This window comes from Poeciliopsis prolifica, unplaced genomic scaffold (genome assembly GCF_027474105.1).
Source record: "Poeciliopsis prolifica strain line A6 unplaced genomic scaffold, Auburn_PproV2 SCAFFOLD001, whole genome shotgun sequence".
NCBI lineage: Eukaryota > Metazoa > Chordata > Actinopteri > Cyprinodontiformes > Poeciliidae > Poeciliopsis > Poeciliopsis prolifica.
The window spans coordinates 18,782,982-18,806,730 of record NW_026562376.1 but is presented as its reverse complement, the minus strand read 5'-3'; the positions used below and the strand labels follow the sequence as shown (position 1 = coordinate 18,806,730).

Genomic DNA, 23,749 nt, shown 5'->3' with positions numbered 1-23,749 from the left:
CAGAAGCCAGTTAGACAGCGACTCCTCTCTCACACATATGATGTAACGTCACCTCTGCTCCAATACCATGATTAGTTTTCATGGGAAACAAGCTAGAATTAATTTAGAAATGGGGTTGTTAAAGGGAAATTTGAATGGCCACATACTAAGAGCAAAAATCCACCACTAATGTATGCCTCTGCTTGTAACTGTTCCACAGATATGGCAGCCATTTGGACTGAGTTCTGATGTATCCAGGGCAATTTCGTAATACATGTAGCCGTGAGCAGAGCTTTTAAGTCTGCACTTGCCAGGCCAACTGAGCAGCCAACAAAAAAATGTATAACTTAAGGTGGTGTATATATAAAATTTGCAAGACTTGACGTCTTACAAATTACCTCAATAGATTTGAGGTCATTTGGTTGTACATCAAGCTTATTAATTTGAATGCAGGGAAGATACGTCTTGCAAGAAAAACTCTTAGGAAACGACTTACAGACCTGCACAAGGATTATGAAAGTATGTCTTTCATAGACGATGTGTAGAACTTGGCTTGCCAAGTTCTACACACACCTTTTGTTGGCATACATAGCACAATTTCTTTTCGTCACTTGCTACAAGTTAAGGCTAGTCTAGACAAGAGAGGCAGCTCTCAGCAGAGGAAATGACAGATAATTGAAAAATTGTAGGTGTATACGCAACATGCACACAACCTCGCACAGGCTTTGAACCACATGTTCACACATCCGTCCGTGCACCGGCTCAGGCTGAAGTGCTGACGAAGTAATCCCCCTCTGACCACACAGAGACACTCCTCTCCTCAAACTGCCATTCTGCGTTTCTTTGACACAGTGGCACTAAAACCCAACATGGAAGCCCTCATGCCTGTCGTCCAATCCTCTCACCATGAAGCAAACATGCCAACGTTGGCTGCGAGAGTGAGCCAAAGATCATAAAGGATAAAGCTTCGAAGGGGGAGAATCAGTTGTGACTCTATCATCCGCACAAACCGCTTCAGACTGCTGACCTGGCAAGTATTACCCTGACAGGAGTGCTGCTCTTGCACACTAAAACAGATACGGAAAGAAAACGGATGCAATGGCTAAATAACAGGCGCGCCACACTGAAAACATAATAGGATATATCATTCCATGATGGGATTGTTCATATTCAACAGTTATAAAGATGAGCTGGTTTCAACAGATGCCAGCTCCGACAGTGATGTGCTGGGTATCTTTATAATCAAGGCACTTTCACTGATGTAAAAAGAGAAAAGGGGGAGAGCAATTAAATTACTGGCTGGTCCCCAGAGGTTTCCGTTTGTGCAGAGAGGGATGAAAAAGGGAGGTCTCCGAGGATTTAGACATTATGCCTTAAAAAAATGTTAATAGTCCTTCAACTTGAACATGTTGGCATGCTACAATATAAAGCTTCAATGCATTTAATGTGATTGGATGTGATTGTGCAACAATTCAACAATGCAGAAAGAAAACCTACTGAAGGGAGCCACGCCCAGGTGAAGATCAGCCTTCCAGCAGGACAACATATCTTAAAATACAGCCACAGATACGCAGTCTTGTACCAGGACCAAAAAGTTCAGAGCTAAATCTAATTGAGAGTTTGGGTAAAAACCTAACATGTTCTCAGAAACTCTTAAGCCAACCTGACTGAGCTAAAGATATTTTTGCAAAAAGTGGGTAAAACTTGTAATGTCCAAATGTGCCAGGCTAGTTGAGATGTGGGCTGCATCCTAGTAGAAAAATCACATAATGGTTATGTCATTAGTAATCCAGCTTAATGGGAGAAAGTCTAGCTGGAGCAGTGAAAGAAATTAGAATCTAGCAGAAGTGTAGGAAGGCAATGGTGAGGTTAAAAATAATATAGAAGAAATTAGCAAACAATTTCTGCATAAAAGCAGTGCTTTGCCGTATCAACTTTTCCACATCGATATTGTGAAAAGGGTCTGTTCATTATATACGGCACAGCGGCAGCAAGAGAGATGCACCATTTTTTTTTTATTTATTTAATTTGGTTTTGACAGAATTATAAATACTTTTTCAAAGCAATGTATGATGGCACTTTTTTGCAAACCAGCTTTTCTCAAGGATCTCAAGTTTATGAACAAGGTAGAGAGCGTAAGATGGGTCTGGAGCTAAGACAACAAACTGGGAAAATGGGCGTGTCCATCTTTTATTTCCCTGCCACTACCAGCAGGACGGGCAGAACAAGACGCATTGTTAAAGAGGAGACACATGAAAAGGGAGACTATGGAGAGCACTTTCTTTATCTGCACGTCTTCTATTCGCCCTTTAAAAAAAAAAGAACAATTTTGACATGCAGACACTCTTGTCCAATCCTTACAGCGATGTTTCACAAGTTGCAACGGGGAGGCTTGCGTGATGATGGCAATCCAATTTCCATATGAACAATTACCCTGCCGTCAGGGCTGGCAGTTCATTTATTTCAATTTGACTGACTGGGAGAAGCTCCCTCACCAAAGCAGGCAGCCAGGCCATTGTATTCAGGGCACCAAGCAGAGGGGGGGGTTTGATGAGCCCCGTCCATTTCAGAGGGATCCAGCTGCTCTGGCCTAAATATGCTAACATCTTTAAAGTTGGGCCATGACCTAAAGAGTATGTGGATCGCGCCAGGGTACTTTTTTTAGCCTGTGTCCCAAATTTCCTGAGTATTTACTTTGTCTCTGTGTCCTCTTATGTGTGTTGTGTATTTGTCTGCTGTGATGTATGACCACGAGTCAGGAAGGTGTGAGCCCAACATGTGCGCGCACACACACACACACACACACACACACACACACCCACACACACACACACACACACACACACACACACACACACACCATCCGTTTAGGCACAGCACTTTTCCTCATTAAGGCTGATAGACTGTTTGTGTGTCTGTTTACTGCTCCGTCACCATTTTTTTAAGGCTCCTGCTATCTCCCCTCTGCCAGCTGGACACTTGAGCAGCAAAAGCACAAAACCACAGGCTCAGACACACAAACCACTCGAGCCGCACACGCCTTTAAATGTGCTTTGTGTGCACCGCTGCGCATGCACGCAGAAATTTCGGTGCCTGAATTTTTCCAGCCACATACTTTTCTCAGCAGTCTCTTGTAATCTTTTCAATCTCTGTTTGTCTTTCAGGCAAACACGCAAATGCAACCTCTGTCTGTCTGGGCAGATTCGGTTAATCTCCCGTCGCTAAACCACCTGCACCCCTCCTCCCTCTAACGGCGTCTCCCCAGCTGGATGCTGCAGCTCTCCAGTGGTGTAGAGTGGCTGTTCGCTGTGTGGACACAGCTGGCCGACGTGGGGAACCTGATTAAACGGCCCAGCCTGGCAGAGGAGAGCTACTTTCAGGAGCCAATACATCCTCCACCCGACATAGCCGTCGCGTCCAGACGGTCGCCGTAATACACACAAACAGTTGTCGGAGGCGGCCATGCATGCACAAGCTCATTTCCTTGACTCACTCAGTGATCTGAATGTGAAAAACCAACTCTGGAGCAGCATATGAAAACTGTCACTCAGGCCAAGAGTCTGGTTATACATATTTTCACTATCAATCAACACTTTCATTTTTTTTTTTGATACATGGATTAAGTTTTTTTAGTTCACAAAATGTCAAGCTTGCAATGTTTTGTTTGATGAATGACTTAAACCTCTGATTAGCAAAATACGTGTCTATTAATTCTCTGTTTGTCCACTAATCAAATCGTCAACTAATGCGTTCTCCCTGAGCTCAATTTGACACAAGACTGATGGCTGCAGGCTATTTCGTTTTCCACTTCCTCATGTTAGAGTTAAAACAAAAAGAAAGGAGAACAGGTAATAACTCAGTGTCTTGCTAAAGGGCATTTCAGAAAGTTGTAAGTTCCCTCTTGTACACAGAAACTGAAACTGTGAGCTTCAACCGGCCGGAAGGCAGCTCCCTTAATCCATACACCACCCTGAGGTGAAGCCCTGCTCATCACCCTGCTCTTACACACTACACACTCATGTTCCAACACTCATGCAGTGACAATTAAGAAGTCAAGCCGGCAGACTGACTGCTGGGAAGGAATCCATTACACACCTTATTGGTTATAATGATTTCACTTCACGAGCATAAACGCCAATGAGCCATGAAGGTATCTTGTAATGTGGTTTAGTCTCAGTGGCCAGCTTTCCTTTGGTTCCAAGGGGAATACTGATCTCATGGTGACGGATAGCTCGCCTCCTCTCCAGCAGATATTTACATGAAACCTATGCAATGTTAGGCATTAAGATACAACTGCTCTGTCTTTTTAGTGGCTCCGACTTGAAGGGGATTCGGTAATATGGCTGTTTGCTTTCCTTCCAAGCGTAGCATGAGAGGAGCAAAATGAATCTTGTGTCAGTGCACAGCTGGAGTCGAAGTGTGTAATGTAACACAGAATATATACAGTAATCTGGCAAATGCTTTCAAATGGGTCGCAAACAAATCTGTAAATCGGCTGTCTCCTCCACTAGCTGTGCTTTGAAGTTTTGACGATAAACTTGATTAAAAACAGTGCAAAACCTCGAAATATAAACTTGGGCTTTATCATATGTGGAGAATATTCAATGGCCACACTGCTGCTGACGATGGTGATACATTTACACAAAAGCATGTACGTACATTGAGGGTGGATATAAAAAAAACATTTTACGAGTAGTGTCATTTTCAAGAGCAGTATTTTGTTTGTAAGGCTATGAATGTTGCGTCATGCAGTCATAGCCAGATACTTTAATAAAAAAGTAGTAGTACATAGATCTTATAGTCAGTTTTAGTGTTACCACAATACTACCACAGAATATTGCGATTACACTTCAAGTACATATTGCCCACCCATATCATACATATATACATCTATGTTACTTACAAACCAACATTATCACATGACACTCAAACACATCCAAAGACATACAGCAAATAAACACTATGAAAAGTGCATAAGATATCTATAAAATCAATTGCAATGCTGCAATCACTCACATTTTCCATAATGTAATGCTCCCACCACTTTCTGTGAGCCTTTAGCACCAAACCATTAAAGATTGAGGGCAGTTAGAGTCCATCTATCTGACCAAATCAATATTCAGAGCGTGAACGCCTGACACTTGAAATATAATACCCCACCAAATGCTGCACACAAGAATCTGTTGCAAATGAAACACTGCACACACTGACATTGCAATGAGCATTGCAATTCAATAAATTGTGCTGCTCTAATATAAACACGTTTGAATGCATTTTATTCTCGACACAAGCATAGGAGCTTGAACAATAGGGAGAAATTCTGTGCAGCAAAAAAATTTGAATCTCATAAATTTATAAATGTTGTTCATTTTTATATTATCACCAACATTTTTGTTCCCCCACCCTCTCCTTTGTTACAGATACTGTGATCCAACTCGCAGCACACATGCTGACTCACCCATATTGCATTTCTCCTTGCTTTTCCTCTGTACGCCATGATGTCATCTGGCAACGGTGGAGATAGGCTGATGTTCAGAGCCATCAAAATCGCATCTGCAATGAGGGCCCCGGGGATGCAAACTCTTTTTTCAGCATTCCCCAAAACAAAGATGTTGTCTCATGCTCCACAACTCTGCACAATAATCTTATGACAACCTCTCCAAACATTTTGAAGCACAGACACACCCAGGCGTCTTTACATTTATATTTAATTGCAAGCCTGGAGATTTTGCTGTGAGGGCTAGACGAACGTGTGGCATGCAAGTGCCACCAAAAATTTGCTTTTTGTCATGAAATAAGAGAAAAATCTTAAGTTATAAATGAGATGATGAAAACACATCAAAATGTCTCCAATAATGTGGAGCATGATTGGCTTTAAAAACAATCATTGGTAAAACATTACTTTTGTAAGAGTTGCAAGCGGTGTTCCTTTAGTTTCTAAACCTACATAATGGAAGACTGAAATATCTTCAAACAATGAACTTGTCTTCCTATAACCGAGACAAAACTTTGCTTTCTTTTAGCCTGTTGACCTCCACTGTGGGGAAGGAGCAGCTCTGCATTAAACTGCTTTACTTAACTGGAAGTAACTGAAAACCAACAACTCTGACTCTTTGTGGTATTTTACTGTAAGCACTTTAAAGCACAGGGAGGATAACACTGAAAATGTGAGCAGAAACTTTAATATCTTAAAACCTCAGTGTGTGTATTTGGAGACTTTTTCTGGTAGAGAACACATGCTGATTGGTCAGATGTCTCCGTTTTGCCCTGTGGTGTTTAATGTACCTGAATTTGACAGTCGCATGATGGGCTGTGAAAACGGATTGCTTTTGTTTTATAGAAGGTATCTGGTATTTTAAATTCAGGCAGATTTCAGATGGAGCCATTTAAAATTACCCTATGAAATGATCTGTGTTTTATTAGGGCTCTGCTACTTCCCCTCTCTGAGGTTTGTGATGGTTGTAAAAGGCTGATTAACATATTGTTGTAAATTTCAGCTAGAGAAACCCAGTTCTGCTAACCAATTCCAATAAATGCCATTATCACAAAACTGCTTTCTAGTTCCCAACTCACGCAGGCACATCCACAGGTTACAATCTGAACATAATAATTCTGCAGAGTTTGACAAAATATATCGTTCCAAGACTGATCCGCATCTAAGGAGACTTTGCTCTGCCAACGACAGTAGGCTATAATCCAAACAATTACCACTTCCAACTCTCTTCTGCATGAAACCATGCTGCTTGTAACTTTTATGGAGGCAAGTTCAGATACAGGCAGCGCTGATATCATAACTGAAAAATCATTATGAGTCAATCATTCCCAGTATGCTACTAGAAGAAGAAAAAAAGATTTTAATAGCTAATTAATTTTGTTTCCCCTCTATCAGGTCCAGCTTCTCGTGACAGACTGGCACATGGAAAATTTCCAGTAATGAGTTGCTGTCCAACAAAGATAAACTCCTGTTGTGTGCGAAAGGCGACTTCGGACAATGGCTGAACCTGATAGAGTGGACGTCGTATGTGGGAAAGCAGCTTATGACAACAAAACAATGGAGAAAGTTGGCTGTGTATGGTCACTTCCATTTGCCAAGAAATATTTCTATCAGGCAAGCCTTGCTGGTCGTGACTTGGTTTTGGTGTTTGGAGAACAGTCAAATATTTGTGTACTTAAAGGAGTACTGGAGCTTTAGCAGGGTGCTCTGTTGCCTCCCTTGGCATGTTTGTAATACTCTGGTCATCTTTAAAAATAGGATTAAAAACAAATATTCAAACATATCCAAACCAATATCTGCAGGTTTTATAAATTGTGAACTTTTTTTTAGTTTTGTCCCTCTACGACCTTCAACAGTGCATACTTATGAACTAAAATGATGCAGGGTTTACAATTTTAGAAAAATATCTACATATATACACTTCCATAGACGTTTTAATACCCCTTTAATCATCTGAAACAAAATAAAATCTAGTGTATAAATTCAGGTGCTCTAAGAAAGCCTCAAAGATTTGTGAGAGAATATTACTTAAAGACCAAGGAACATACAGACAGACTGGGGGGAAAATTTTGGATCGGTTCAAAGAAAAGTTATGTAAGGTTATGATTATCTGAGCTATTTTTAATCTCTTACCTGAAAATGTACAGAGTATGCCAAAGCACCAAGACATGACTGTCCACGTAAACCGACAAACCAGGTAATGAGAACATTAATCAGAGAACCAGCCAAGATTTCCATGGTACCTCTGGGAAAGCTGTGGAGAGAAACAGCTCAGGTGGGAAACCTGTCACAAGGACTGGCAGACACGGATCTCACACATGTTGCCTCAAGCTAATTATAGGGGACAGCAAACAAGTGAGAAAAAGGCACCTGGTAAAATACCACCAATGAACATTTTTGTTCATAGGCAAAATGTAACTGTATATGCAGTGGAAAACCGACCGGGCACATCTACCTCAATAAATTGCCCTAACTGTGAAAAGTAGTGGGAGCAGAAATACCAAACAATGTCACTGAGCAATCAGATCAAAACATATTCACATGTGATAATCACAGTCATATTATTGAGAATCTTTTGCATGTTTTAAAAATTGATTGTCAGATGTCATCAATGTGAGATAGCTCGAGTTACTTTGCAAAGAAAAATGGTGAGAAAAAAGTAACATTCTACCAAAAGTTTTTGGTGGAGTGTTACCAAGCAAAGAGACACCAACATACACCAAGACTTGTCACTGAAACTACAGCAAAAGATGCTTCAGCAAAATATTCACTCAGGAGAGTCAAATACTATTTTTCAGATTCTTCACACCTCACAACTATGCACCAGTCTGTATCGGCCTGTCATAAAACAAAACACATTTTCAAGGTGTGTGAATACTTTCGCAAAACATCCAAGGAAAAGGTGGGACAGAGCAGAGAAGGAGGGAGGAGAGAAGCAGAGGGCGGGCCATCACACTTTACTGACTGAAATTCAATAACTTTATTGTGCGAGCTGGCAGCTGCCTGTCACTTGTCAACATGACTCAGACTGTGGTTGGTGACAGCGTATCGTCGTGATGGGTATATTAACTGATGCCCAGTAAGACTCCAGCTGTTGGTAATGACTAACAGCTATCAGTAATGGCTCTAAAATGAGCCAGCTCTCATCAGCATATGGAGAAAAGGTCACATTCGGAACTTAGACGGTAATCTCTAATAGCTGCAAAAATACCTCGCAGAATTAAACTTGAAGTGCCTTCCACCGCTGCAGCAGAAGGAAATAGACTGGACTTCTTTTTAATTAGTTGGACGAAGAAAACTAATCACAGGATGGGAGGACTGTGATAAACGTCTGCATGCCTCAATGCAAAACTCATAACAGAAGAGCGCCTTCTAACTTTCACCCACTCTAAAATATTAATGAAAAACCACATTTGCTTAGACTACCTGCTTCTTAATTGAGCGCAATAAAAAAGAAAAATAAATAAATAAATAAAGCTCCGTGGGTTGGTGAAATCCCTGCACAGCTCTCATCCCTCAGTCTGCCGATCCTTGCAATCTTCATCCATCATCTATCAGCGCTGCTGTAGCCAGAGGGGAGAGAGCTGCTAAGCAGGGCCTGACTAATGGCTAAACAAATACCATTATCAGGCCTTGGTGGCCAAGCGCTGAGCTACAGGAGCCCCAGAGCAGCTGAGGCTCTTTAATACTTAATCCCTGCCACCCTGCTTTGCTACGGCTGTTCAAAGTTGTGGGCAGCGCGGAAGGCTGCCTAATGAGGAAATAGCCAGGAAAACGCAAGGAAGGATAAGGTGGGACTAAAAAGGAAGGGCCGCATATTTAGACTCACACAGGCACAACCGCTTAGTGTGAAAACTAAGGCGTGAAAAGGCCGTATTAAGGACGAGTGTGGCTCACTCGTCTCGACCAATTCCCCTCTATATATATATTAAAAAACATTCAGGGAGAAGTTAATGAGCCTGTTTCAGCCCCACACCTCCCCCGACGGGGTGGCTGATTGCACCAGGTGTCTGGAAACAGGAGAGCTGGTGTGTACGTTAGAATGCACATTTCCAGAGGGGACGCCACTTGACCTAAAGCGGTCATTTGCTAATTGTATGTTCCCCAACTCAGGAATGCACATTTACTGATGAACATGCTTTCACCCACAAATCAGCGCTCTCGGGCTTGCAATCTATCCCACTCGCACTCGACGTCGCCTTCCTGCATAAACCCATCACACCCGCCATAACATTTCACATGCACACAAGCACAGACAAACACACTCAATCAAGTGTGACTGAGCGAGCAGCCACTCAATGAGAGTGGGTGATTAGGCCCTCGGAGAGTAGGCCCGACCTTTCCCTCCACATCCAGTCCTCCACACACATGTGTTTTTATGAGTCAGTGGCTGTAAGCTCTCGGGCTCGCGCCACTTCACATCAAATGTCACAGACTTAAATGAGATGCCCAGACAGACAGGATGATGATGGAGGAGGGAGGGCAGAGAAGGGAAAGAAACAATTGAGGATAAGTAAAATAAGGAAACGTAAGAACATGATTTATTATGTTTTGTTTGGATGAGAGGGGGTTTACAGTAGCATCCATACATAAGGAGGAGGGAAGGAAAGAATCCCTTCACCAATCAATCTGCTGTCAAGACTCCTCTCTCTTCCTCTCTGCATGAGAAACAGCAAAAGATATTTTTACAAGTCCTTGTTGAGTTGAGGGAATTTTTTTCACAGCCTTCGTGTGTACACCGACCTCCCCATCTGACACCAGACAGTCGAGTCTGCACTTCCACATTCCCGGATTTCAAGAAGGACAGAATGGCAGACAGTCTGAGTCAGGACTCAGGGGGAAAGGGTTGAGCACAGGACAAGAAAGTTTTGCTCTGAAGGTTTACTGAACCGCCAGCCGTTAAGGGCAATGTTCCCCCCATTATAAAAATCCTTGAGAGTATTCAAAATACTCCAGAATTAATAGCCTCCAGAGGACTCCTGTACTTGCCCGAGGCTTGTTGTTCAGTGAACACACAGCACTCTGTATATCATCAACTCCTTGGAGAATATATCGTTAATGACCTTACCTAGTTTAAAAAAAAAAAAAAAAAAAAAACACCTGAGGATCCAGCAGAGATGTTTTCTTCATGAGACTGAAGAGAACATCTCAGAGAGTTTCACTGGATTTAAACAGAAATTTGACATAACATGACCTAACTAATGCAAAAGACAAAAATTTTATCAAAATCATAATGTATTTAAACTATAGCAATAATTAACACTGTAAAAATTATGATTTTTATACTTTTCTTCTGCTTTCTTTAGTTTTCACATAACATTGGTGTCTTTAGCAACTGTGATTTATTTGTTAAGGCAATAAAAAGGCTAAACATACCAGTACGTGATTTTGTTCACAGGTGCTTTACATATGTAGCCATTTAACTTATTTATTAATTGGTGATTAGTAAAAATGTCCTGCTTAGTTAGTCTTGAGCAAATTCAATCTCTTGAGGGGAGACAAACTACACGATATTCTGGTACAGTCATAATGACCAGTTCAGAAACTCAGAGAATAACTGCTGGATTAATCAAGGATGGAAATCGGCAATTTACATGACCTACAAATATCACCACAGCCTTTCATCAATTAACATTTAGTGAAGCTTGAGCACTCAGATAATCAGAGTTAGTCAGAGCAGTCTGGGGAGAAAACAACAAGAAGCTGTTAAAACGATAGCACCGACCTGCAGACTGGGGTCTTCCTCAGTGCTGGGGTTGAGGAGGCTGGATTATAACTCATTATTACTCTCCTTTCCTTCATTTTAACATCCATGTGAGGAGTTTTGTGTCGATGTTTCCAACCCTGACTCCTTTTCAGTGGTTATTTGGGGAAATGCAATGTTGCTAAATGCAGAAAAAGTGGCTTCTAAAGGTATATATTTTTTAAAAATCCCACTAAATTCACTAAATTCATTGAGGCAAATAGGAATGATTTGATAATAGCAGGCTATGGTGTGTGTTGGTAGTGGTGCGGCAAGTTTCCATCTGTCTCATCTCACCCTTATCCTCTCTTCCTTTTTTATTTCTTTTCCCGCCGCCATCGCAACAGATCTCAGAGGAGATCGGCACTCGCCGCTGACGGGCCGGAGGACGTGTGGCGTGATGCCCAGGTTAATTAAGTTTGAAATCGTGAAGATGATCACTGGTGCTGCCACTTGGGCTGCCATCCTCCCTCTCTGTTAATACCATGGTGTTCAGCTTGTCTGACAGGTACAGGGGGTGTTTGTTTGCATAAGGCTGAATAAGATAGAAGGTTATTATATGCGAAGAAGAGAAAAAAAACGAGGAATGGGAAAGTGTTAGTTCAAATTTAGACAACCAATCAATTAGGGATTTGTTTCTCCACCTAAAAGTTGGAGTTGTTGCTCATTTCTAATAGATTTCAAAGAAAAAGGCAATACATGAGCCCGACTTTCATCCAAGAATTCAATGCATGCATACATACCGGCAATGCAAAAGTAATTGAGTAGCACATTATAAAGTGCTTTGGGGAGTACAGATAAGCTTTAGAAGGCACTAATAGGAGCAGACCATTTACCATTTAATTTATATGTAAAGGTAGTGAGCTGCTGGTGGAAGTAAGGGATCTGTACACCTCATAATGCACAGGTGAAGTTCAACCACAATGCCATGCATATGTATACACTCTCCCGCTGATAAATGGCTATGATTAGGTTTTATTTTCTGTACACCCCTCTGATTAATTGCCCAATCCATTTCTAATCAAATGCAGATGCACAAAGGTCAGAGGGCGTCTCACCATCTAAAAATAAGCTGCTTTAATCAGGTTGCAGATGGTCTGAGTGATAAGCGGCGTTGTGGCAGTTGGGACCAGTTTGTGCGGCACATCGAGAGGCGTCAGCGATAGCATCTGTACCTCATCTCTGAAGGGGTCACTGTGCCTGTCATTTCATTTGACCGTCTTGATATTTTGTCACGTAGACCCTCAGGTGAGGAGGGAAGAAGCAGACTCTTGCTGGCAGAGGTCAGGCATCTGCTCCCACCAGAAGATAAATCATCATGGGCGAGATTGTCATTAATCTGGGGATTTTAATGATGCATTGAAACCAGTTGAGTTTTAGGGGGATATAATGAAAATCAAGAGCTTGATACACAAGCTAGAAGGAGTTGTGGATTTTTTGCAATGTAGGCAGATTGAAAATCACACATACATGATTCAACCTCTTCTTGTCAGTATTGCTATCCATTCCCAAAATCTATGATGAAGCATGTCCAGGATCACTGTCTATTTAGACCACCTAGCTGCCTCCAAATTTAAAGCTTCTGACCCAAAATGTGATGGAAGATTAAATAAAATTCATCAGGATGTTTAGTACCAACGCAGGAACCACCAAGGCTGAAGCCCAGTATAAACTGGAAGATGTTGGAACACCAGTGTCAATGTGAATCAGAACCAGTTAGGGTTGGTTTGGTAGCCAGCAGAGCTACTGTCAACATAATGAAGACAAATTAAATTACTAAATAGATGATTTAGACTTTCACATTTTCAGGTGTTTAGAAGGCAATAGATTCAGAAAATTCACACCAAAATCCAATTGTTAGTTGTATAATTTATCATGTTTATGTTTAATCAGCTCATGCCCAGAATGATTCTACATAAATGTCTGACCGGCAGTGTAGGTGAACATGCCAAACACAATGGCCGAGGCGGGGACATAAATTTAAGTCTGAGGTCTGCAGCTGAAGCCAAGATTTCCATCTACACCTCCTGAAACTCTCAATTAATTAAATCTGTAACTTCTTTTGGACTCTGTCACCACAAAGCATTCGGCCTGTGAATGTTGAGCCAGGGGGAAATTATCATCTCCGGCCATCGCAAAACGGAGCATCTCAAGGTCAGGGCCTCTGTTCAATTACACTTTTGATTCCAGTCCACCTTTCTTTCTCCTCTACCACTTATCCACTCCTCTCTCTCCGAGTCTGCCCACGCTGTCACCACTGAATTTCACTCCAGGGCTAACCCCTTATTTCCAGGACAACCACCGCTTTGACACTCATTCATTTCCAATCTGGCAGAGTGGTGGGCTGAATAGAAATTGACGATAAAATTTTTGGAATGAAACTGAAGAAGCCTTTTGGAATCAACTCTCCCTCCCCCCGCACCATCCTGTTTTTTTCTACTTTTGCTTGGGTGCCTGCTCTTCTGCCCCCCGCCAGTCGCTATCTCTGTCCTGGTCTGCTGAGTACAGCCAATTTCTCGGCTTGTATGGAGACGTGGGTGAGATGGCTACCTCAACGCCCAGTCTAGGAGAGAAAAAAGAAATGCCCTGCAGCTCCCACACAGTTCTCTCAGACACCTTTTCTCCATGCATGTTCCTTCTGATCAACGAGACTCCCATCAAACGCTTTAAAAGCGAAAGGTTTATTCTCAGCATTGCTCCCAGCAGGATGCTGTGTGGCAATTTAAAAATGATCTATGCAAATGTAATTTCTCTGTGTGTCATCCAACACAGCCAATTAATGAGTAAGCTTCCCCAACCCTACCATAAATTAACAAGGCTAGATATAACAGCTAGATTAATGTGTTTTTCTGGCACTTGCCTAATTGCTGGAAGACTCCGGTGGGGCAGGAGTAAGAAGCCTCGTCTCTATATGTGACAGAGCGGCTGGAGACAGCGAGGGATAAACCACCGGATTATTTATGTGAACTCTGTTGTCTCATCTGCTGGTTTGCAATGAGGAAAATCCAAGTGTCAAGAGCTTCGCTCAGATACCCTTTCGCCAAGGAGCTTGTGTTTAACCCATCAGAAATTACGGGTATCAGTTGCTAGATTGAGTCCATCTTCCAAAAGGAGGACACTGGCTTTGGTCAGAATTAGCTACTGGAAAACAAATCCATAAACAGTCGTCGAGGCACATGTGCGCCGATGGCGAAAGTATTAATGAGAAATGGGAGCTCAAGGCAAAGGGAAAAGAGGTAAAGGAAATAGAGCGGATGAGTAACCCTCAGTCTAAGTCATGGGAAGGATAAAAAAGAGTGAGAAAAAGGGAAAACAAGCTCAAGGAGCCAAAACAGCACATCACCAACAAGGAGGCCTTTTGTTTTTGCTTCTTTCAGCTGATTGTTGGCTTCACAGAGGGTGAGACGGCTAATCCGCTGTGGAAACCAGAGCTGGGAGGATTTGCTCTAAGTATCCTTATTAGTAGGGACGTACAGATATGAGGGGAGCTGGGGTGGGTGGTGGGGTAAAGGTTGAGTGGATAAAGCGGAGAGTAGAATGAGTAAGGAGGAAGCGAGCAGCAGGGGAGTGGTGTATTCTGAATACAGTCTAGGTGCCATATGAATCTTTAATATGGAGCCTAATGGTTTGGGAGGGAAGATGGGAATAAAGAAGAATATGGGGAGCGATAGGAAAAAGAAGAATCTCAGAGGAAGTTACTGAACTCCTTGTATATCAGCAGACATTAAAGGGATAGTTCTGAACTTTTGCAGCAGATAATTCTCTTGGTTTCTTTTAGTTCATTTAGTATTTCGTCCTGGAGGCTCAGGACGAAATAGCCTGAGAGGGGAAAAGATTAAAGTGGACTTCTTCCATCTTAAAACGGCTCCAATCTCTAAATTGTTGTGTTGAATGAGAGCACCAATTTATGAACCTGTACACTAGAGGTGGGCAGAGATTTTTCCCACATGGTCAGATAAACAGCTGTTCCTGTTGTCCTCGATCGGCAAAACGAGTTTCATCTACTTCTGGTTGTAGTAGACAATTTAACTGGCCAATAAAAGGCATTATGCTAAAAACTAGAGATTTTTATTTATTTCATGTATTTATTTTAGTGTGGGAACCTAAATTCTTCAGAGTGCCTTACCTTCACACACCTTTGAAGGTTAGGCACTTTTTGACTTTTTGACCTCTGCAAATAAATAATATAGATTTATGGTCATACAATATTTGAACAAAACTGCCCTTCAAAAATCCTGAACTGTCCCTTTAAGGCAACCAAACCTAACTCTCCACACCTTTACTGTCTCAATTAGCAGCAGAGGATTGTCACAAAGGACAGGCTTCCCTTTGTTGTCCAAAGAGAGAGAGAGAGCGATGGGCCCGATATGCAGATAAAAATAGATAAAGGATCTTTCGAGGTGATAAATTCCCTAATTGTTTTTATAGAGCACACACCCTGCTGGAAGCCTGGCCATGGAAGACTCTTTTAATTACACACACAAGAGCCTAATTAGTTGTATCTGTTATACCAGAGGCTAACATGCACGCAATTAGACCCAAATCAAAAGGACGGTACTTTCAGACGAAGGAATCTGTCCCTCTTTGTTCCTGCCCAGAATTCATCAAACAACAGAGAAAAGTAAAGGCAGCACTCAGCTTCCCTAAGCTGCTGGTGCCGAGATCAGCCGGCCATCTTTAAACTAATTAAATATATTTCCTTGTGTGAGTGCTTGAGTGAGTGGCTGCTTGACTTGTCAGTGTCTCCATCTCTCTGGCTCGCTAGCTGATGATGATTGCTTGGAGAAAAAAAAATGTTGATGCAATCACAACAGCTCAAAAACACTGCCAATAACTGTGGCCTTCATGAAACAGTTTGTGGATTAAAGCTGGCAAAGTATGGCCTATGGAGCCTGATCCACCAGCTGTCTCTTAAAGGAAGAGGAAGAGATGAGGGGAAAGCAGCAGCCTTTAGTCTGAAGGGTTCCAACGACACCATGAGTTTGCTCTTTTGGTTGCAGCTATATTAATAAACTGATAACATGTTGCCCAAGGGAGTCAAGATACCAGATTAAAAAAAGGAGGAGTTCAAGTGATTTTTTTTTTCCTCAAAGAAATGATTGAACATTAAACTCGGTGGGTGAAATTGAATAACCAGGTCCACAGCAAAAACTGTAGCATAAAAAACTATTTCTCAAACCCGAAGGTACTTATGCCTTGGGATAAAAGATAAAAACAAAAAAAAAAGAACTTTGGCATTTGACCCATAAAAAAACTTAAGCATTTATGCTGTGATTATTCCTGTCTACTGTGCGAACTTGAAACACTTGAGCTCATGAATGTCTCCAGGGAGGTTCTAAGGTAAAAGGAACAGGCATCTTTTGCTTCATATCAGCGTGTTTCTCTATTAGTCGTTAACAACTGCAGGTCTACTGTTCTTCACAATCACTCTCATCCATATAAAAGAAAGTAAGTAGAGCGAATCACTGAATTAGCTGCCACTAAATGGAGTCCTGCAGTGCTTTTCGCTGTCTGATATTAATGTTAGCACAGGTCCCTCTACTTGCACCTGCACACCAAATCAGCAACAATTTTATTGCTTTGCCGTGATTGCTTTTAATGGTATGTGTTTAGCATGTAGAGTGTGAGCCAAATACTCAGCAATCATACTCCTGTCGTCTGGTCCAAAGCGAACTTCAGGTCACAGCTGATTTCTTCAGGCGGTTCTTGGCTCCAGGCATGGATGCAAACCAAACTATGTTCCCCCCTCTTAAATTAGTCAAATTTGTGTTACTTCTGATACATTAACCAGATCGCATTTTTCATTTTACTCATTCAGATTGAAACTTTTCACTTTTAAAAACAATGACAACATAGGCTAGGTCTGTAGTGAACTAAGTACTAAGTTTGTAAAAGCACAAAAAAGAAGATTTTTTTTAATGCGTTTGTAGATTTATGTAAATATATGTACTCTTTCCCAGCCATATATTTCTCTGCTTGTGGTAATAACGCTGATCCCTGCTGGATGTCAAATCAACTTGCACAACTTTGCCACCACATTGATGATTCAGGACAATAACCTCTTCTTGTAAGATTTTGCGGTCACAACATGAAAACCCATGTAAACTCTGAGGAAGATGGAGAAAAAAAAGAGAGTGAGAGAGAAACGCTGACTTGTCAAATCCACAAATAAGTTCTTCCAGATAATCTGAAAAGAGAACTTAAATGATTTCCTCTTTCTGTCTCAGAACATCACGACATTTTACAGAACATAAAGAAGAGACTCATCATCGATCGTCGAAACCATAGGAAGAACGACAACCTTGTGCATCTTACTTGACGAAAACGAGACTTGCGCACCGATAACAACAGGTACAAATAAATAAGTAGCCGTACAGATGAACATGAGAGTGTGCAAAGGGGGTAATGTTCATAAGTGGCACCTGGTCGGGCCGGTCCATTTCCTTGATTGGTTCTATTCTAGCTCTGCAGAGGACCTGCTGGGCTTGTGGCCTGGCAATCCACATCCTGAATAGCACCCGACAAGTCACATCTGATTGGAGCGAGGGATGGGGCAGCAGCGGTGGTGGCTGGGTGGCAGGAAAACTGATTGTTACCATGGCAATTGCAGACCAAGGATCAGAAGGTTAGATTGCATGGCGAGCAGCCCGCGACAGCTACATGAGGGCGTGCATCCGAGTTATTTTCTGCGGTTCATAATCACCGTCGACCAGCAGCTCAAGTGGTCTGTGCACACATGGGTATTTACATGCAAGTATTCACAAGTAAGCAAGTGTGCGCTCAGAAGAATTTTCTCCAATCTGTCTCGGAAACTCATCTGGCCTAAGCTTCCAACTGGCGGCGAAATCCTAAAATCCTTCCCGCATCTTTGCCATGAGTGACAATCTTCTTTCACTACATCCTGTGGATTCCTACTTTCAGCAGGAGAAAAAAAAAGGAGAGAGAAACTTATAGAAAGCAGCTTGTGTGAATCTAACAAGAGAATCTTCACAACCCGCCACGCAGTTAATCCGACATTGCTTATGTTTTTGTCTTTCCCGATCAATAACTGGTACGTAAACTGGCAGTAGCTCCCAGAGTTATGTAAACATGCATTTGGGATGAAATCAATGCCAGCCAGCTTTAAAATAAAGTCTCATTTCTCTGCCCATGTTGCCTCTTGCCTCATCAACGTTACGGAGTGAATTTTCATAAAAAGCCACTTAGCAGAGTCAGGCATGTCTGACTGTTAAACTATCAATTATTTAAGCAATTGGTTATTCTACCAAAGATGATTAATCGATTAATAAATTGGCACATTCTGCAGATTTTGTTACTTAACCACTTATACGTTTTTCACAATATTAAAAAATACATTAGAAGATGGAAGTAAGTAAATAATTCAAAGGACTTATCTGCATCTTCACCAACATGTTGATTATTTTTTTGGAGAGCAAAAGGTGCTTAATAGAAGTTCTTTTGTTGTTTTATTTTTCGCAGTAATTGATCTGCTCCTCACTTGAGGAGTCCTAATGAAGCAGATTTTAAGAAAGCGTTTTCATCTTAGTTGCAAAATGTATGTACATTTTCTGCACAGTTTTGGTTTATTACTTGTTTCGTACTTTCAGCAAATGGCCATTTTTAGAGCCTGTTTGCTCCAGTTAAGGATTAATCATTGATTACATTATTTGATCATTTTAATAACAGATTAATCACGATTAACTCTTCAACCCTAATTTGTTTAGAATTTCTTTGAGTGAGCGGGTTGTGTCGATTAAGCTCGGTTAATCCCTAGTACAATAACTATCAACAATTAGGAGCGATAAAGGAAGAGTGTTGAAATTAAGGTGCAAAGGGAGGATAGGGTCGACAGGTGACAAGACTGCATGAAATCAGTTATTGCAGATTGGCTGGGATTCATTTATATGTAAGACAGCCTGAGAGAGATTGTCTCTGAGTAAATGTGTGTGAGGGATGCAGGAGTGTGGACAGAGTAGCTGAGGCCAATCCTTAAAGGGTATCAGATTCCCAGAGAGTCAGAGTGGCAGAGCGCTAACAGACAACATAGTGCTCCTCTGGGGAGACAGATGCACAGCGAGCCTTTAAGATTGCAGAGAGAAGAGAGGCAGCAGGTCACGTTTCCTGGGCTGAGGGGAAACATTAGCGAAACAAAATCAAACCCAACTTGCGACGAATTTGCTGCCGCTGAAAATAATCTCTGCTGTTCACTTGTTGTGAAGAAGCAGTTTTTTTAAAGCTGACACAGTTCACCCGAGGGTCACATTAGCAGAGAGAGGAATTGTTTTCTGCTAAATCTAGTTCCGCGCTGCTACAATGACTCCCCGACATCAGAGAAAATACCAGACTTACACTTTCACTCTGCACAAATTAGACATTTTGTTTTCGCTTCAAATCGATAACTGGGGGAAAAAGTGCCCTCTTATCAAATTTAGCTTCTCATGCTGATCCAAATTACTTTTCCATTTAGATCACTTGCTAAGTAAATGAAAGGTTAGCCTTTACAAGAGGGAGCAAGAACCACAGAGCGGTGAAGTAGCAGCTTCCCCTCAAGCAAATTATAATATCAGACCAAGGTAGCCTCACTAATTATGAAATAAAGTTTTCAAAAGATAATGTGAATTTCCATAGCACAATATGAGAAAAATAATTACCCCTGTCAAATGACACATTTACTGTGATTAACGTTGGGAAAAGCTGAATTCAACTTCATTAGACAAATCAGTGCTTGGTTACCGTCAGACATGTGAAGAAAGCTTCAAAAATAAATCATGAAATCATTTAGGATAAAAGATCTCAAAAGCAATTACTCACAACTCAGTCTGCAAAGTGTAACAACGCTCTTTCTCAGGTTTTGAGACTCCAGTGAACCAAAGTGAGGAACTGAAAGCCACAAAACATGCCGGCTTTCCGCATGCAGCTGGGCTAATTTTGATAGCCTAGTTACCAAAATTATTGCAAGAGTGTGTATTACTGATTCATATAAGAGTCTCAAAAACCTCATTATTCAACAACAAGAAACACAGGGTAAAAATGTTAATTATGTCAGAATTACATAATTCTGTAGAGGTGAAAAGCTCCGTCAAATAAAAAGAAAACACGTCCATTTCAGGGTGAAAAACGAACCGAAGCACACCAGTAAGCCCACTTCTAAACAACAAAAGTTTTGCAATTGGTCTACATTGCAGAACTTCTCTTAAACAGACAGTTCATGTTTGAATACCTTCCTGAATTTAAATAGCTCAACAAAGAAAAAAGAAACAAAAAACTCCACAGCAATTAAAAGACTAAAGGGAGTCTTTTCTGAAGCTCGATAGCAGCTGCTGCCATTAGGTCAAGAGAACAAATAAATGGTGAGGCTGGTTTGGACAATAGTTTTATCCCAGAGTAAATGTAATCATCTGAAGTTTTGGTATCAGAGATACAAGATACTACAAAACCTGTTTTGACTTCTACCACTAAAAATGCAAAAACAGATAAAATCTCTGAAGTGTTGAGAACTTCGATGCTTCGTACAACTGCGTTTTGTGAAGGGCCATGACCTTGCACAACTCAAAGAGATTGTTTAACATTTTGCTACCATGGTGGATCACTCGAGATCTCTTTACAGCCTTTGCATTCTCAACACCCCAAACCAGGGGTAGAGAGGAAAATTCAAGGAATTACAGATCTGGTCCTTTGGTTTTCATTAAAGAAAATCAGAAAACATAAACAAAAGACAAATATCTTAAACCTCCGCGTCCTCCTTTTAGATGTTAAAGATTTGGTAAGCAGGACACATACAAGTACGGTAATTCCTCATGAATAAACAAATGATCTGACAGACTGATATGACAGAGATGCATGAGCTTTTATGTGTTCGCTGAGAGTCGCACTGACAACGTATTGGGAAAGCATAAATCAAGAGGCAGCGTATGAGTGCAGGGTGGACATCACAGAGGGGGCTTTTTATAGCAGAAATATGGTTAATATATAAGCTCTTTATCCTATACAAGGCTGCAGTGTGATTTTTTTTGCCTGACACTGCGGAGCACCGAAATCCTCTTACTTTCATCTGGATGAGGTCAGCAGCAGAAATGGACAGAGTTCAGACAGATGAAGGACCGAGGCAGAGGGGACATAAAAATAACGAGAGAAGCATCGCAAAATGCAAGAGATAAAGATATTAGGTGAACAGAAGGAAATGTGCAGTTATATAAAATGTCAATAAAATTGTAATTCTGAGAGAAAACATTGGAAAAGGACCACAGAGATCAAAAACTTAAGTATGCCTAAGCAGACTGTATAATGTTATACATGATATATTGCCGCATACTTTAGGCTTTGAAAGCGAGCAGACGTTAAAAAAAAGTTAATGTTCATACGATTACTTTTTTTACTCTGAGTAGAGTCTGATTTGCTGACACTCAGTCTGCAGGCCGAGAGGATATTTCCCAATCGATACCAAAAGTGTCACAAGATGCATTATGATACCAGCCACTGCAAATGCTGAATAAGGTTTTTATAATGAAATTATGTACTTTAAGATATTCATGATGTTTTCCTAGTTTCAGTTTGATTTTAAAAACAATTATTTCTAAAACGACTACGAAATGGATTTATTTATAGCTATTTGAAGATTCAGCTGCATGTTGAATTTGCACACACAGGCCAATATGAGACAATAACACATAAAATAGAAAAACATAGTTAAATATTACAAAATATTGCCATACATATGGTCAATAGTACATCCCGTAAAGTTAATCTAACTTGTGACAATAGGAAAAGTGCATCTAAGTATATGCTGTTTAAAGCGTTTTTTAAGGTAAATGGTGTGAAATTTTAGTCTTTGTGGTTTTAATACAAGGAGGAAATTGGCAAAGTTAGATTTTTTTCTTTTCCTCCATCACTGATCAGCGGGTCGAATCCTGTCTGGTTTTTCAAGCAATTTTGTCAGCAATGTGATTGATAGAACTACAACAATCAGTTTATGGAGAAAAACATTTGAAAAAAACACCTGTAGGTTAATTTTAATTTCTAAAATTAACCTACAGGTGTTTTTCAAATCAGTAGTATCTATATAATACGATTAGAAAAAAATGGAAGCTTGTTTTTACTGTTAAAGATCTCCTTTAAAACTCCTTATCCACAACATAAACCAAAGACTGTACTCACTGTGGATAAAGGTGTCAGTGTTTTCTGTTACTAAACAGATATTAAACTGGTCTATTCATGAAGCAAATATCTGTAGTGTGATGATGCAGTTCATCACCTTGAATGTTTCTCCTTACAATCCTAGAGTACATGTGTAGTCAAGTAATTTAAGATCAATTTTCTCTGAAAATACTGAAACAATCCTTAGCAAAAGTGTGCTTCCACTGACCGACTGCAAAATTTGATTTTCAAAACAATTTCACGTCCACTCTAAACTCTACTTAGAGGCAGTCATAAAGTCTCCAGTCATTCTGCAGGTGGTGGTTCTGCAGCTACTGTCCCAACGTTCCTCAAACTCCCACCGTTGGTATTCTGTCTGAGCCTAAGGCGGATATTTCCTGTGCTGAAAGGAGAGGGTGGGTGGGGGTTGCTGAATTTCTTTTTGGATCGTAGGAAATATTTTCTGTTAAAGTTAACAGTCAGGAACAACCTATTGTAACGTGGCAGTGCAAATATGCTAAATCAAAAAATACATTCAGTATTTTGACAAAAAAAAACTGCCCTCTGCATTAATTGAATAAAGAAACTCTCTTCCTTCGGCCAAATTAGAGCAAGAGTCCTGCTCGGATGCATCTGCACACACAGACATCTTCTAAAGAGCTGATAGACTCTACTTTGTCCCGTTTTCCCACTGGGGTGGTTGACTCTGCTGCGCCTGAACACTGATGGTGCCTTTTTTTCCCCTTGCTGGGGCCACAGGGTCTTCTGTAGAACCAACAGGTCACCAAGCAGCGTTTGAAGTCAAGCTTTGATAAAACGAGCACCTCTTTTTTTTCCACTTCACTGCTCAGATCTTCAGGAACCAGTCTGCTCCAGTATCTCCCACTACCCCAATCCTCCTCCTCTAACATCTACTCTCCAAGCTCCTGCTATCTTGCTCTTAGAAATGAGGCAGGCAGGCGGAAGGGGCCTCTGCTACTCTCCATTCTGGGAGCTGGCCCTGACAACCATCTCCTCCCTGCGACAGGCAATCCTTCTCCGCAGGGCTGCCCAAAGAAAAGTGTTGATGCTAACAAAATGCATGACAGCCACTCACTTATGTTAACAGCCAGCGCACACAGCGGAGCAGCATCCCTCTGCTTGAGTTTGGTTTTATTTTCAATCAGCCCGTCTAACATCTGAACTCTGCATTCCTGTGGGGGGAAGACGACAGTTGACATTGAGCCAGACGATTCCGCTCTGTCAGAGATTTCAACTTTTTGTCCCGCGGGGAGCGATGGGCGTGTCAGCTGGGATATAGCATAGAGAGAGAGAGAGAGAGGTGGGGGTGGGGGGGCTGCAGTTTAGCAAAGGGTGGGAAATTGAAGAGATTTCCCACCCATCAATATCCTGTCATGGCT

At 41.3% G+C, this 23,749-nt stretch overlaps 1 protein-coding gene across 4 annotated transcripts in view; it reads right to left on the bottom strand.

The window, feature by feature from the left end:
* Positions 1-23,749, bottom strand: part of plxnb2b (plexin b2b) — a 150,692-nt gene that overhangs the window by 55,397 nt on the left and 71,546 nt on the right. The window lies entirely within an intron of this gene.